The sequence below is a fragment of the Bombus affinis genome, chromosome 1 (genome assembly GCF_024516045.1).
Source record: "Bombus affinis isolate iyBomAffi1 chromosome 1, iyBomAffi1.2, whole genome shotgun sequence".
Classification (NCBI taxonomy): domain Eukaryota; kingdom Metazoa; phylum Arthropoda; class Insecta; order Hymenoptera; family Apidae; genus Bombus; species Bombus affinis.
In genome coordinates this window covers 9,010,396-9,027,298 of record NC_066344.1, presented here as the reverse complement: position 1 = coordinate 9,027,298, position 16,903 = coordinate 9,010,396, and the positions used below count along the sequence as shown (strand labels likewise).

Here is a 16,903-nt window from a genome sequence, read left to right as displayed (position 1 = left end):
CGATGCCGGTTAGAAACACGCCCGGCATTCCTTCGTCAGAATCGGTTACGTGCCACAAACAGTTACCATCCTGAGGACAAGATTCATGAGGAAACTTGTATCTTTCTTCGTGGTACGCGATACATCTCGCAGTTGCTAATATTTTCTTTACAATTTTGGATCGAAAATTTCTTTAAGATCGTACTAAAATTTTTCCTCAGGTATCGAATCTGTTTGCTTTTCAGAGCGAGAGCGAGATCAAGGTTAAATTCATAGGTATCTGATTTAAAATACTTCATCTATATCGATATCCAGTATCTTTAGATCTTTCTCTAGAATTAATACGTCTTCTTGAAAATTATTTCTTGTCCGATCCACGAATTTTTCAATCGCAGATGTCAGATTTGCTAGGTGGATAAATGATTAACGTCGAAGTCTGCTCGATAATATAAAGAACTTGAGATGACAGTTATGTTATTTTGGGAAAGCACTGAAGTGCAATGGTTCCGCGTGTACGAATAAAACAAAGAAAAAAAAACAGCAAAAACACGAAATTACTCTTGCGGTATAAATTTGGATGTTAAAAGGTGCAACGCACCTGGCCGCGTCACGAACGTTCGATTCTGGCGTTGCCCGCGGGACGGAGGGATATATTTATTGCTTAATTCGCGCTTCTTTGTTTCATAAAAGTGAGAAACAGCTTTAATAACTGGCTACGATGGGAATATAATGAGGGGTTGCTCGAACATCGGAGATGCTACACCACGCGAAAGAAAGCGCCATCTTATAACCCGTTTCGGTTTCACGAAATTGCCGGAGCAGCGGTTCTTTATCAAGAATACTTAAGTGCCCCGATTATAATTCAATAGCGCCGCATTTCTGCAATGGAATACTAATTCCATCCAGGTAGAAATCCGTTCCGCTACGGTGTATGTCGAATCTTGATTAATTATCTTTGTACATCTGCAAGTCCGACAGAGAAGAAGAAACACTATCGATATCCCCTCCTCGAGAAAGATTTCAATCTTGTTGCGGTTAAAATTAATTAAAATTTCGCAAGACTATCCTATCGAAAGAAATCGCTGTCCCTTGAAGCTTCCCGCTACATCGCGGCTGGTTCCGTACGCGATTCGGTAGTTGTAATTTCGATGGATACTTTGGAAAACGTGGCGATAGGTCGTTTTCAGACGACGTTCGCCGCTCGTTGACGGAACGACGCGGTGAGGAACGGTTTGGGACGGGTGGCGAAGGAAGAGGGTGAGAAAGAAGAGGAAGCGGCAGCGAGGCGATTGTTCGAGGCGTGGAAGCGCGCCTTAGATGCGACAATTGAGGTTCCAGACTGTGAACCTGCAATCAATGCTTCGTCGCCGTGGAAAGAGAGCCGCGGCGGAAAGGGAGAAAACGGAGGTGCAGGGGTAGACGAAGGAGTGAGGACGAGAGAGGAGCGGTTCGAAAGAAGGAGCAAGACATAGACGGGGGTGGCGATGGTAAGGAACAGAGAGGGAGAACGCGGAGGGTGTGAAGACCGGCGGAAAGGGCTGGCTTTGTCTGGCTGTGAAAGCTCCCGGAGGGTGCGCGAGAGGGAGGGTTCCTCGAGGAATACGCCTCGAAGGAAGCCGGCTAGCATATCGAGCTCTCGCATCGCGCATCCTTATTTTACGAACGGAGCCTGGGGAGGATCGGCTAGCCACAAATCTGCCGATGTTCGAGAAAAAAAGCGGCACGAGGGCAACGAGAAAGGAACGGGAGAGTAGCGTCGCTCGGAGTGCCGCGTTTCCACCCTCCTACCGTGTTTTGCTCCCACCCGGAAGAGATATAGCGTGTGTTGCCAATGAAAGTTATGGTAAATAATGCGGCGACCGAGCGTTACTGACGACGGAGTGTATCGTTGAAACCATTGGTTTTCTCTGATTCTTAACTTGAGAATTTTTACATGCTCGCGACTACGTATCGATGTACGGCTCCGCTAAATTTCAGTTTCGTTGCTCTCGAAGAGCGATCGTTTTCGTGATCCCAACGTAAATACAGGAGAAGGGAAAGAAAGAAAAGTGGCTGTTGTTTGAAGAAGTCTTTGAACCCGCGTATACTGGAACGTCGGTAGAGACTCATCTTTTATCGTAACCTTCGCCAATAATAGCCGATAATAATCTACCGATCGATTCTTCCGCGTTATTGTAACTCTTAGTTGCGCGTGCAAGTGGATTCAGGCCAACCGATCCTCTTGATTATATGGAGCACCGCGTAATTACCGTTTCTTGTACACGCGAAAGCGAGTACAGACGATTATCCGATCGCACCCATGTCGAAAGAGTATCTCGACCAATTATATGTATGCAACAGCAACAATCTCGAGAAGCACCTGCCCCACCGATCCGACGGAGGATTCGATGCAGGATTCGGACGAATATATTACGCATACATTTTATTGCGTAAATATTACTTACTACGAAATCATAATACTGTTTAATAGCCTGTACGTTGGAATTTGTCCGATAATCGATGAAAATACTCGTATTATAGTTATTAATATCCAATTACATTCGTTTCGGTTTTATGACCGATTTACTGTTATTAAGCGACAAATTTGTACAATGGTAATTGTATAATACGATTGCTGCGATATAACCATATAACCATCATCAGTCGTAGAAGAATCAAATTTCACAATTTTAAAGTGTCAAATCCATTTAATGTCAGGCCGCGCTTTAACTTTCACGATTCGTATCGACATATTCCAACAATTACTAACTAATTCAGCTTATACTATGCGATACAACGATGTCCACACATTGAACAATTTCGACACAAAAGAGCCGGTGTGTGTGTGTGTGTGTGAGCGAGAGAGAGAGAGAGAAAGAGAGAGAGAGAAGAACGGTAATCACGCGGTGGGATTACCTGTGCACCATGAGCCATTAGCCAGGCGTGTGTGCAGTGTACTCGAGCGGACTTGTAGTCGCTTCTGGGTGGGAGGAAACGCGATTGTGTGTGCACGCGGGTCGGATAAACGCAGAAACACGCCGGGGAGGATCCTCTGCCGAAAGGCTTTCCCTTCGATAGCCGATCGCCGGCCAAACAGCCGCGAGTTACACGAGCTCGAAGACGCTGAAACCGCCTGTACGTTTATGCACGTACGCGCCATATTAAGCGTAAATGAAGCGGCCGCGTATACCAGTCGCATTAAGCGGCTTGCAGCCTAATGGAGGTAGCGCTGCCGATGTTGGCCGAGCAATTAAGCCAGTCAGCGGTCGAACAGAGAATAAATAACGGATATACAGGTGGTTGCGTCGAGGAGACGCGAGGAGCAGGCGATTGTTGTTCCTCCGTTCAGCCGCTTCGTCCGTTATTCTAGTATCAGGATGTAGACTTATCTGGACGAAGATCGAGGAGAAGTTTTGGTCTCTTTCTGTTGGATTTTGCATATTTATGTAAAGCAATTGGAGTGGTAAAAGAATTTTTTTTCAAGAACTCCTGGATAGTAAATAATTCTTGGAATGATGGAACACGATAGAAACTGCACAGTTCATTATCATTGCAAATTGTTATGGAAACTATTAGCGTTCTTACATTGAATTTTATTCGGTATCTTCACGGTTATTGTTACGGTTATGTTGTTGCTTGTCAAGATCATAAAATATCGCACAAATTTTGGTGCATATATTATCTATATAAGCAAAGACGTTAATACACCGATTCCCTCCATTCAAAAGCGATTACCTGGCGTTAAGCTAGTCTCGTGTAAGTTCATAGAAACCCGAGGAGAAGGAAAATCGAGGCGGATTTTCCTCAACGATTTAACGTTTCATCGGAGTGCCGCGAGTAAACAGTTTGCAGATAGTGGAGAACCGCCGTGTTAACGGTAGCAGGATCAATCGTTGGGAGAACCGGACCTTCCGCGAGTTTACGACGCCTCAAGGCCCCGCTCGTTTCATAATCGATGTTCTGAGTCGAATACACCACTCGATGACCGGCCGAAAGCGTGCATCTCTTCCTCTGGCTTCGACACGGCTCGTCGACAATTTCCGATTTGATCCGCGTGCCTCGCTTTTATGGCACCGAAAGTGTACTTTCCTTTACGACTATCCACCAGCAATTTTGAGGCTTGTTGCTCACGATCTGTACGACTAAGCGCGTACTCTACCGTGATCAACATCTTCATCGTCTCTAATACCAAGCAATGTTTCGATATTACGACGAGCAATATTTCGAAAAGCTTGAACACATGGCAGCATCACCGTCAATTAACCACAACACAATTTTGACGTTTTAAAAAGATTATTAATCAAAGATGACATAGACAACAGTACGGAGCGTTACATTCTAGCGAAATACGTTTAATTTCCTCTATAGTGGTAACAAATCGTCCAGACAAAGATCATTCGTCATCAGGAAACGACAGTGGAACCCCAACGATAGCGACGACCTAGCGCCACGCGTCGCTAACAACCACCCGTCGCTAACTTCTCATCAATCGAACTTCTTCAATTTCCAGTTCCGTTCGAGGCGATTGAAAAACGCGACACGCACGAAACGACGCGAGAGTGGAGAGAAAAACGACTCGACTGGAGGGGTTGGGGGTTCGATTCCAGTAGACGAGGAGCAAGTATATAAAAAGGTGGGGAGGGGAAGAAGCGGAGAGACGCGTGGGCCCGAGGCCGGCATTAATGACGGTAGGTTCACGGCACTCGTTCGCCTCGTTACCGTCGCCCTGGGGCAGCCTGACTGTGCCTCCCTCATCCTCTTCTACCACCCTCTCTCCCGTCGGTTCTCCATCGACTCGTTCGCGTAATGCGGCCAGGATATTATTTGTTTCCACTTGTTTGTGCGCGCACCAGAAGCTCCCGACAAACAAACAATCTGCCTTTCCAGCGCGGAGCATCGCCACCGTCGACGTCGACCGACTGGCTCGCGCTTCCCTCTTCTTTTCTCTCTGTTCTTCCTTTTCGTCTTTCGGCCTTTCTTCCATGGCTCGCGATGAGACGTCCTTTGTATCGTAAATAGATCATGGAGAAAAAGAGAGAGGAGAAGGTGGAGGGAAAAGGAACAAGAGCCAAGCTCCAACGACACACGAGGCTGGATGTGTAGCCGGCAATGAGGCATTCGCCAGTCAGCCAGCCAGCCAGCCAGCCAACGCCCTTTTGTGTCAATGCTACGATAATTATTTCTGTAGACCGGCCCGTAATGGCTCATTCAGACGGTGTCGCCAGCTTTTTTCAATGGTAAATCGCGCCATTAAGCGGCCATAATGAACGCCATCGCCAGCAGCGCGCCGCCGATCATATTTGTCTCTCGCCACCGTAAAGAACTCCGGTCACCACACCTATCTGCTGTTTCTCTCTGCCGCGCGAATGCCAGCCGAAAGAAGGGCTGTCGACCCTTTCCGAACGCTTTCCCAGACGATGCCAAAGCAGCTTTGATGCCGATCTCGTGAAAGGTGCGATCACAGCGAATCAAAGGATTTCGTTAAAGGCTCGTGTTTTGGGTGAGTGAAAATTAAAGACACTTTGTGACCATCGTTAGGTCCCCTGATAACGACCGAATTTTGAGAATTTGAGAATACGCGAATCGTTACTAAATTTGGCAAAATACATTTGATAAATAAGAAATATTTAAAATTACGGTGTCTACGTTGAGAGTATTAAATTCTGGAAGAACGAAGAGCGGCTGCTTTGAACTCGGCGTCATAAAGCAGCTAGAGCACGTAGCGTCTTGCAAATGGGCGATAACCGTGCGGCGGACGAGCTTCGAACAAACTACCCGATGCTCGCCGTTTCCGTTCCGTGATAATTGTATAAATCCATTCTGAGCGTGATAGAACATATTTTACGGTGGTTAGTCGTCGTTGCGACGGCTTGTAAAATTATCGTACGCATGTTACACGCGTGTGGCTAGAATGAAAAAAGGGAACACCAAGTAACAAAAGACGAAGAGAAGAAAAAGAAGGCAGAAGTGGAACAGGATTACACCGTGATCTTCGTCTTTATACCTGCGTGATATCTAATGAAAGCAGCGAGATTTAACTGCGACAAAGCAACAATTTAATAAACACGGTAGCTTAAACTGCATCGTTTTTACGATTCGATAGGGAAATGCGATAAAACGACCGCATTCATTCTTTGGAGTTGTTCTGAACAACGAAAGATATTCAACAACGACAGCCGAGTTTCTGTATTACTTATCTTGCGAATCCCCTGTTAATTAACTCGTTTTGTTTAGCACGTCATAGACCGTATCATCGACACGGAACATGGGAGGTGATCCCTTTTTCGATTCCGAAGGAAACACGAAACAAAAAAGAAAAAGATGAGAGGGAGAATCGGAGGGAAAAATCGGTGGTAGAATGTAGCAGGCAGGTACACACGTATACACGTTGCACCGCACCAGTTGCAACGTTTAAAATTCCGCCCACTCGTTACTCAAGGTTGCTAATTAGAAATCGCGGTAAGCATCGCGGTTTATTGTTACAATCGGTCGAGGAGAGGATAGAGTGGCGGTTGCTGCTGTGTTCCCTGTTAGGAAATCTAACCGCGGGATCTAAGCGTAAAGCGCGCGGTTATTACAAAGAGAATGAATCGAGACTTCAATTTTCTTGTCGTGCGTGCGGCGTGCCACGCCAACAGAGAGATTTCTTTTCGATAACGACGTCGATACTAAAAATCTAATTAGCGTGGTTGAGCAAGGTAAACGGGTAATAGAACGAAAGGAAGAGGGAGAAGGGGTTGAGTGAAAACAGAGAATCACGTAAAGAAGTAGGAGAAATAAATTTCCATCTCTTTTCGACCCTGCCGTATTAATTTACGAAATGGGTGAATCTCGAGAGTCAGCTTCGTGGAACGCGAGCTAGCCTTTACGTCCGGACATTTTACAAGTTAATTTTATCGTACAGGTTTGACGACTAAGCCTCGAGGCCTGTTTAAACTCAAAGGAAACTACGCGCCGGATGGGAAAAGTACCTTTAATATCGTTCAAAGTAATCTTGAGAAATTGCAGCCTGTCTGCGTTTACCACCTTGTCGCATTGCACTTTAATATCTTCTGTTCATTATCTCATATCCTTCTTACGCGCTTCCCGCGTGTTTTATTTCAAGTACGCAACGTCGATTGAAAACAAATAGATTGCAACATAGCACTTAGGATATCCAAATTTCAACGCTATTAATTTATTCTTAATCCTAGGAAGATTAATCTGAAAATTGTGATCTGGCGCAAAAGATGGTCCTAGGGAAATTCTAAGCAGTAGGTATAAAAGTAGGACCTTTCAATATTATCAATTCATAACTCAATGAACTGAAACGGAAATCTGTTCGTTTCGTGCCTCTATGTTTTGTCTCATTTTCAGAATCTCCAAACGTAATATGTATTTCTGAAACTGTCGATATTACGATGATCCAGGCAAATCACAAATCTTCATAAACGCTGATACATTTCTGTTACAACTTCTGGTGCTAACGATTCGACGTTCGATGACACCGTCAGAATTCGCCGATTTCTTGGAAGGAAAAAGCCTGCGGCAAGAAGGTGGCGAGATTCAGCACGGCGGAATTATAGGATTGACGTTTTCGCCTCTCGATCCGATTAGTCGTCGGAGCAAAGTCACGCCGCTTATTCGAAACTGCCAAGGCGGCTGCGAGTAGCCCGATAAGGGTACGACGACAGGGCGTCGTATCGCTGGAGAACGTGACGTTCAGCCGCCGAATCTGAGACGACATCCGGAACAATGGTGTCTCCGGTGTCTCTCACCCGGAATCGAGATGTTACGTTGGCCATGGCGCTGACAAAGGGCCAGTATCATCTCTGACTATGAACCTACTGGTTATCAACGTATCTGTCTGTTTCATGCTTTAATTTACTTTCGGGTAACGACCCGTATTGTATCTTGACGCAATATAGTTCGTCTATATCGTCCATGTCGTTACAGATAATAGCTGTTATTTTGTACAGTATATCTAACAATGGTGCTCGAGTATGTTCATAAAAATTGTTCGATGATATCTAAACTACCTGTGAATCGCGAGTCCATTATGACAAAGGCGAACAACAATGAAAAAGTAATAAGGCGCGGGAACGGCAGTTAGAGCGTCGTTATACGTACGATTGTGATTCTAATTTTTCAATTTTTTTACATTTCTTAATTCGAAATATTTTCCCGGGATAGTAACACGTTAACGCTTCCCTCTTATCGCCTAATCATTTCGAACTATTACAACATCGCCATTTACATCGAAGAAGATTCGATAAGGCGTCAGGTGTTTGCTGATTGCTCGTTGCTTGTAAAGGAAAAGGTCGGAATTTCAAGCATTCGTGAAACAAGCCCACACAATGCGTATCGTTCGAACGGGACGCGAACTCACGTATCATTGCCGAGTGATCGATGATTGGCCACAAGAAGGATTCGAGGAGAAATCGTACGATCGATCAGCCATGGAATCGAGGTTCGAATTCCTGGCTGTCATATTAAGGGAACGAGTTTTCAGTATGGATTGGGAGCCGTGGTTCCACGAGGAAACACTCGAGAGGGCTGCTGATTGGGCGGTCGGCCGTATCGAATCGCACGGTTGCTTAACGTCCGTTAATTAGTCCAATTAGAGTGACGGCGATTGCCCGCTAATTAATTCAGCTATACGTAAGAACGGGTTGATCGCGTATGTATCTACCGGCTGATCAGCCGGCCGGATGTCAGCGGATGTCACACGTACGGAGGCGCACACGCGCGTCCTCTTGTTGAACGCCACTTGCCGCTTTGTATGTCGCGGGGAATACTCCAGTCACCGAATTGTTCCGCTGTTATGCGATCGAGTCGGTCCTCTGGGAAACGCTAGTGTATACGCGTTCGACGTATACACGGTGTATCGAAAAACTATAGCGTATAGTATCGAGTTAAGATAAGGTTATTTGAATCAGGAGGATACTTGGATTAATCACTTGGATTAAATCCACAATTCCATCGATAAAGTTCTCTTACTCGTTTGATTTAATTCCCTGTACTTTTAACAGTATGTACACATATATGAATGTTAACAAACCGAGACTAACATGGCGTTTCCACGATAACGCAACAAACTATGGGGAGGCGTAGCGTTAAGGAGTAGGCAGACGGTAAATTACAGTGCCGAGGTTCAATAACGATCTCACGGGCAAGATCGACGAGGTGGCTAGTGGCGCGAGACAATAAAGCTTCGCGACCGTAAAGCTGTCGGTCGGACACGTTTTCGCGCAGGTGTATCGCGATATAATTAATTTGCGTGATTCACGACACACCCTATAGACCCGTATAATTTTATACACGTAGATATCGGCCCGTACAGTACCCTTTTTTAAAAGAGTGTCCCGTAGCTCGTGCGGCGAAATGGCGAAGGAACAGGGCGTGATACACCTGTGGCCAGTCCAGTCCAGTTCAGAACGCGACACACGAGCTAACGAGCGCCATGGTTTCCGGAAATAACGAGCTTTTACAATCGCCAGCTGCCCATTACGTTTCCACTTGGCGATTCCGCCCGGCGCGGCGCTGCGTCTTCGCATATAGAAACCAAGAAAACCGTATTCGTTACCTGAATGCGCTTCTAATCATCAACAAATCTTGTTATCGAGACGATCAGAAGAATTGTTCCTCATTACACTTTATTGCCATGTTGTAAAATGCGACGAGGTAAAGAAGATCCCGTACGTCCGTTTCGAAACCGTAACTTCTTCTTCGCTACGCGATCACGCTGGATAGTTTGATAAAAATTACCGGCAATTAGCGCGCTAACTCGGGAGCCACGCAAAAATTTACGATAAACCAAGCCTGATACGATCCGACGCGATACCGATACACGCCTACCGTTTCGCCGACAATTTGTTTGGTTCGCTGATGAGAGATTCCAAAGTCGCTTCTGGTTCCAGGATTTATGGACTGAAACTCGAGTTCGGATTTTGCCTTTTCCTATGCAGCTAACCAATTAATGAAATTTGTACACGACTGCGAACATACCTGGCTTTTAACATGTATAATTGGATTGCTTAAACATTATGAATGCATGGAATCTGCGAGCGAGCTATAACAAGCGTTTGGGGTAAGTATTTTCTAAGAATCATCAGGTCTGAGACACGATCGCTTAAGGTCGTTCGATTAAAAATCTTCCAGTCAGTTAATGCAGACTTATTGTCGTAGAATATACCCGAACATGTCACTCGTGTAATATCAATTTCAAAGATCATCATCGAGAAAATATCTCATTTTCACGCCCAGGGGTTGCTGTATCTATGTCGCTCGTGATCTACGTCGATGTTTCAGCTTGTTCTGCAACTTAATCGTACGAACGAAATAACCTTTCGAGATTATATCGACGAGGATATGACCGACGACTAATTACCACCTCGTTATCTAAACTCGTAAATTTCTGCCAGCGACTGAACGGCTACCTTCCTATCGCCGTGCGCGAACACAATACCCAAGAGCGTGCATCGTGGATCTTTCAGAAAACAGTTTCTGCATAGTGTTTTAACGTTTCGCGCCGTTTTATATAAACCATATGGTTCGTTGTCAAGGAACTAGCCTCTACGCTGACTGAGCGGAAGTTGCAGCACATATCCGGCATTTATGAACTATACATTGTTGGCTATCAGTGTAAATGGATGTATGAGAATCAGACAGATACAAGACGATTTTAAATGATTTCCTTTGAGACCAGCATACAACACCAGTTCTAATAGTGTTTAAGGATGTTATGGAGACTAATTTTATGTTCCATTTCCGCCATAAAGAATAACAGCTTTTCTACGTACCATCTCGTATTACATTCTCCTCGTTTCCCTACTCGTTTTCCCTAACCGAGTTGATAATTGACTCGAATGTGATATTCATGAAATGCGTTTAACAATCATCAGCGTTTAGATTCGCGGAGAAGATAGCGGCAGGTTTATTAAACTCCGGGACGAAGGATAAATAGAGTGTACAATGTACATGATTAAATACTATATGATGTATTAACATAGATATTTTCAACGATGGGTTGACCGATCACCGCCTCGTTTATATGACCTACTTGGTATCAATCGTCGCGAATAATTCTTCTCTGTCAGCCTTGAGAACTCATCCTTTCTCTTTCGTTCACAATTCGCGTGCGATTTGTCCCAATAACCACTTACGGTTAACACGTTATTATATAGCAGCATAACTTCATTCGTTTCTAGAGCCAACGATACCTACTAACGATAAATTCCAGCAATCTACCATTGATCATACAGGATGTTTCAGTAAAGATTCTTATACTGTTACAGGCCTCCGAACGAAAAGGTCTTATATCCCAGAAACTAGTGTAATTCCGTCACACGTTCATTCAGAGCCTTTTACTTGTTTGACAAGAACTATATGATGCTGAAGTTTGACATCAAACGAATCTGGAAACATCCTTAATTTATACGATATTAATAACTCATGCTCGTGTTTACGCTTCAGCAATGCCATCAACCCGCATTGAGCAATCCTATCTTTACATCGCTATTAATTCACGAACAAATTTAGATACAAGCAGCATCCATACGAAAAACGACCGAACAAATTGTGGCACCGCGTACCAAGAAATACGACGTATCGCGCGAAGAATCTCGAGCGAACGCCAATTACAGCATATTAAAGTCTTATCGAGCGAGCGCGCTTTTTCTTGCTGTCCTGCGGCGACATTAAATTCAGGAATCTAGTCGCGGAATGTCGTCACTCGATTCTACCAGAGGGGAGCGGTTACGCGAGAGATCGGCATAAGTAGACGATACTATTCATGGCAGGACATGCGCGACATTCTTCTGCCCGTTAAGATCGGGCGTTCTCGTTGCCGATCGAACCAGAGGATCGATCGCGATTCCGCGATCGGTCTGGCAAACGTTTCGTTGATTCCACGTTGCTCGACGATGCGAAGGAATGGTCCCTCCCCCCTGCCCCCTTAGCGTTTATGGGGGATGAGGACGCCACCAGATTAAGGCGCTCCTTTATACGGTGAAGTTATTTGTTAAGAGGTTCGCGGTGGCTGGATGCCAGCTGCGTGTGAACTCTTATCTGGAACTCATAATGCACCTCTTTGGAACTCGATGCGGTCGCAAAACACGCCAGCATAGCGGCGCCATTACGCTGTCGTCGTCTACCTCAGCTCGAGGGGAAAAAAGGTACCGTGAATTCTGTTTGTAACCGGGCAAGTTACGCAGTCTGGGAAAGAGTATTTAGCTCTGTTCCGTGTCTTTACGACCCGGGTTTATGCGACTCGGAAGAGGGAGGAACAAGGAAAACTTGCTAACTTAATGTCTGTTCGTAATATAGAGACAGAGTTGAAGTCTCCATGGAGAGGAAAGATGGAGCTCTCCTGGAGAGGTGGATTACTGGTAAACGGAGATCGAACAACTGCTCGATCGACAGATACCTTTGAAATATCAGAATTCCTTAAAAATGCTATAGATAGGGAAAATTGGTATACTGAAGCATAAATTGAAGTCTCTTAGATATGAAGGATTCAGAAGTCAACCGGTACCATATTCCGTATAAAAGTACAAATGGAAGGCTGACTTACACTTATTGGCTTTCGAGTTCTCTACATATCGAAACTTCCTCATGATTAGGCTACAGTTACTAGGTACGTGTTCTGACGAATGAAACTTCTAAAGACCAAAACGCGTATATCTATTCAAGAGTCTATATTATATACGTGTATTTCATTGCCTTGACTTATCGTGTTTGTCAGTACCTGCATCCACTTCAGCCATATCCTTGTGGAACATATTCCATTTTACATCACGTAAACTTTCCAAATTTCTGCACGAACTTTTTCAGACCACTTACACGTCCCTTCGTGACCGGTCACGATTCCTCTCGCAGATAATTGGATTATTACGCGTTCACCATACGGTGGCCGGCCTATAGAAATTAACCACTTCATTCGTATCGTTACCATCGACCGTCTACATACATTACTCGTTTTCCGATAAACGCGTGTATATAGAAATTATCGCTGAACTTCGACGAGCTGAGTGGCGGCTTCTCGATCGGCGGAATCGGCACTGGCGCGACCAGCCGAAAAAGTAGAATGCGGTGATGCACGGGCCAGGCTCGGCCACATATTACCCGCTCGTACATTACGTTTAATGGGCCGCTCGTAATGGCGAGCTCTTCTCCTACGTTCGAGCAATTTTACGCGATACTCACTCGCGTAATCGCTACGATCGCCGCGGTTGTACGCGGATCAATCGCGGAGGCCGCTACTACGTAACGGGAAACCGAAATTGCCTTGGAACGCAAACTGAAGGACCGGATATCGTCGGAGGAGTCGACGGCATGGCCGATGGCTAACGATAATTCGCAAAGATACGTTACATCGATTTCCGTTCGTATTAGGTTGTCTTAAAAGTTTCTTTTGTTTTAGAAGGAAATAATAGACGCGCAACATTTTTTGTTTTAATGCAAACGAAACGTGTCCTACGACAGCTAGAAGACGATCGAAAATAAAAATCACAATATTTGACAGATTTCATGTTTGTAACAACATAGCCAAATAAAGTAGCTACGTACAGATAACGGAAGACATTTTTAGGACGACGTAATAATTGAATTAGTGAGTTGTTCGTGGACGGTGGAAAGAGAAATACTTGTGCGAAATAAGCGTGAACCATATGAAATATTATACAATATTTCTGGATTGTGAAAAGTTTGGAAATTTAAATATTTTTTCTTATTTATTATTTATTTATTTTTATATTTATATAAGGTAGTATGTAGCGATGAGGTGATATGCAGTGTTATTTTTGTGACGATAAAAATAGCGAATATTAATACTCTGAAGAATGTACCTGAACATAATTTTAAAGATACAATATTTAGATACTGGTTTTATCTGTATTCTCTGGTATGGGTATGGGTAAACGATCGTCTTGTACGAGTATCGATTGCCTTATAAAAAGAACTTTCTTATAAACCGATCAATTTTCGAGACCGTGCAGCTGTACCGTCATATTGACTTCGTGTCTGTATTTCAGAGACGCGGATGCCTCTTTTATACCCAATGTTTGATACATTCTATTGAATTATTCTCGAAGTGTCAAATATCTTAATTGTTGTCTTAATTGTAAAAATGTCTTAACTGTTTTCACCGGTGTATTTTTATATGTATACATATTTCAAATATAATGTTTTATTTTAAAGTCGATTCATTTAAACACCTCTACATACCATAGGCTTTTCGATTATTCATCTTTCGTCAGAGTTTCTATTAGCGTTCATTATCATCTATCAGATTTGACTTTAAAGGAAACTGAATCGAACTTCAAATAAACTATGAACGCGTGTATATCCCCAAAAATTTGGAAACCGGTTTCGTATATTACTTACATTTATAAATACATACGTATATTTATGTATGTATTTTTATATCGTCGATATCACCCCTTCTCACGTCCAATTCTCGTTTATTCGAGGACGCATGGCTCCGTGAAAGCGTCCATTAGCCTTTGCCATTACGTATTAATTTTTATTTTTGGAAGGAGCGTGGCCGAATCGCTCCAATTAACCGGTCGTTCTGATGCTCGACGAAATGCATTTAACGCGGTAATTTCTGCCGTTGCTTTTTCATCATTTTTACGAATGATCCAGTCCGTGTCGTCGACAATATTAAACACGAAAAATGGAAAAATGCCGCGATCACCGGTTAAACGGTTCTCATAGATAATGATCCGCGATCGTGCTTCTACAATTATTGATTGTATCGGTTGATCAATTTTTATTCACCCATTATTACCATAATTTGCATATGTAATTATAATGCACCAATCGCGGAACGACGTATCGAAAATTGCCCCCAGCTCGTAAAAGCGAAATCGCGCGCGGTCGCAACACAATCACTGTCGTCGTGTATCAATGATAATGAACTAAATGTGCAAAACGTAAGCGGCCTGCCCTGTTACCTCGTTCACTCGATGAAGAAATAATTGCCGTATCAAGCGGACGGAGAGTGTACACACATCGTGTATACACGATACAACTCTTTAGAAGCTAATTAGACCCATCAATTTCTCGACGGACGATCAACACGCGACATAACGCGACCATGTACGATACTTTACATTCTAATAAAGTCATTCTTTAGTGAATTTGCTTGGGACATCATACGTCAAAGCGTTACTGTCTACATCACTTCCTTTCGATAGAAGATACAATAAATTTAATATTATTAACCGTTAGATATGAAATCGTTCGTAATAAGTGCCTACGATATCGGATGCGGATGAGTTTACGACATTGCGCACTTCGCACGTCAGCAATAATGATAACAGTCTCACGCACCATATATGGTGTGCATGTTATTTCTCTAATTCTCCTAACTTTCATTTTAAAGTCCCTGCGTTCATAAAAAGTGATGCGAATCTTCGAGTAAAAAATTGAGCAAACAATCCTGCGAACGAGTAGGGAAGTGGCCTGTAGGTAGAATCAGCCGATCTTTATAAAACGGGGGATCTTTTTCGCGGGCTAATCAGCTCAGTGTCGTTTAATGGAAGCAAATGGAACGTAGGAGCGGCAATTAAGTCGCGAAAACGTTGAACGTTTGACGCATCCTGAAAAGGATCGATCCTCGGATCGGGTTGGAACTAGTTCTGTCTAGGTATGGCCGCGCTATCCCTCGTCATCGAACGATGGCGTCGGCAGTTTGATAATCGATCCGAGCCAGACGCGTTAATTATTTATCAGGTGGCACGCGCGATTGCCGATCGTCCAATTAAATTAAAGCAGGAAGCCGGATCGGAGGATATCGGCACTTGAGCGACCCTCTGTGTCCGCGCGTTTCGCCGCCGCTATCTGATTGACGCGACCTGCCAAAGCGCCACTCCGCCACGCCACCATTCGGACCGAGTCCATTAAAACTCGTTAGTGTCCGAGCACGTACCCCCTCTAATTGGATGTCGCCAGGCTCTGACGTTTTCCTTCCGCCCTGGCTTGACTAATCTCCTTTACAGCCGTTGGCAATTTTCGATTATTTCCTTTGTCCATGGGTCTCTCCGATCGACCGATTCCGATTTCCATCTGATTTCATGTACAGGTACCGATGGAGACATCAAGAATTTTCACTCAATGTGGCTTATTATTTTTTCCGAAATTATTATAAATATTCAATGTACTGGTCGATGTCAAGTACAGAAAATACCGGTAATGTATGCGAAAATGAAATACATTGATAAAGACTTTGATACTCGGTATATTAACGTTCTTTAATAATTATAGAATATGTGACAAGGAAAACGAGACTGAAAGACTGGGCTTGACTCGTAAGCTCACTGGTAATGATTGCTAACGTACCCATAACAAAATCGAGATAACGAAGATGACTATGGCTATATTTCAATGGTTCACGCAGCGAAGCAATTCTGCACCGAAGATTATCTTCGACGTTGAATATACCTCCTTTCTTCTCACAATGAGGATCATTAAGTAGTATCGCAATTATAAGATAAGAAGAACGACATGTTCGGCAAACTGGTCATAGACTTAAAAGTACAGATCTGTTCCAAAGAGGAGAGTAAAAATCAAGTAAGAGGATGTATTTACACAAAAAGGGTTATTACAAGAAAACTTGTTAGTGGAAGTGCCAACATAAAAGTGGTGATTACCGAGAGATAAACGTGAACAAATTCATGGCACTACAAAGTCAAGATAATTAAACGGTTAATTTCTACGACAGCTATAAAATCCAAAACAAATTCACTTGTTCCACTCGTAAATCTCGTTGGTAGTAATTAACATGGTCGATCGCGAGCGAAGAACGGTTCGAAAAGCAATGAACCAGTCAGCGAGTTGGTAGCCAATGTAGCCGGGAGGCAATCGTAAATTCTTGTACGACAGAACGAAGTCAGGCTTCCAGCAGTTTTCGTCTGGTCTCACGACACGGTCTTCCGGTGGAGAACGATCGTCGCGTCGGTGT

At 43.9% G+C, this 16,903-nt stretch overlaps 1 long non-coding RNA gene across 3 annotated transcripts in view; it reads left to right on the top strand.

Annotated features, from left to right (window-relative positions):
- Nucleotides 1–16,903, top strand: part of LOC126920475 (uncharacterized) — a 145,573-nt gene that overhangs the window by 33,689 nt on the left and 94,981 nt on the right. The gene's annotated exons all lie outside the window — the stretch shown is intronic.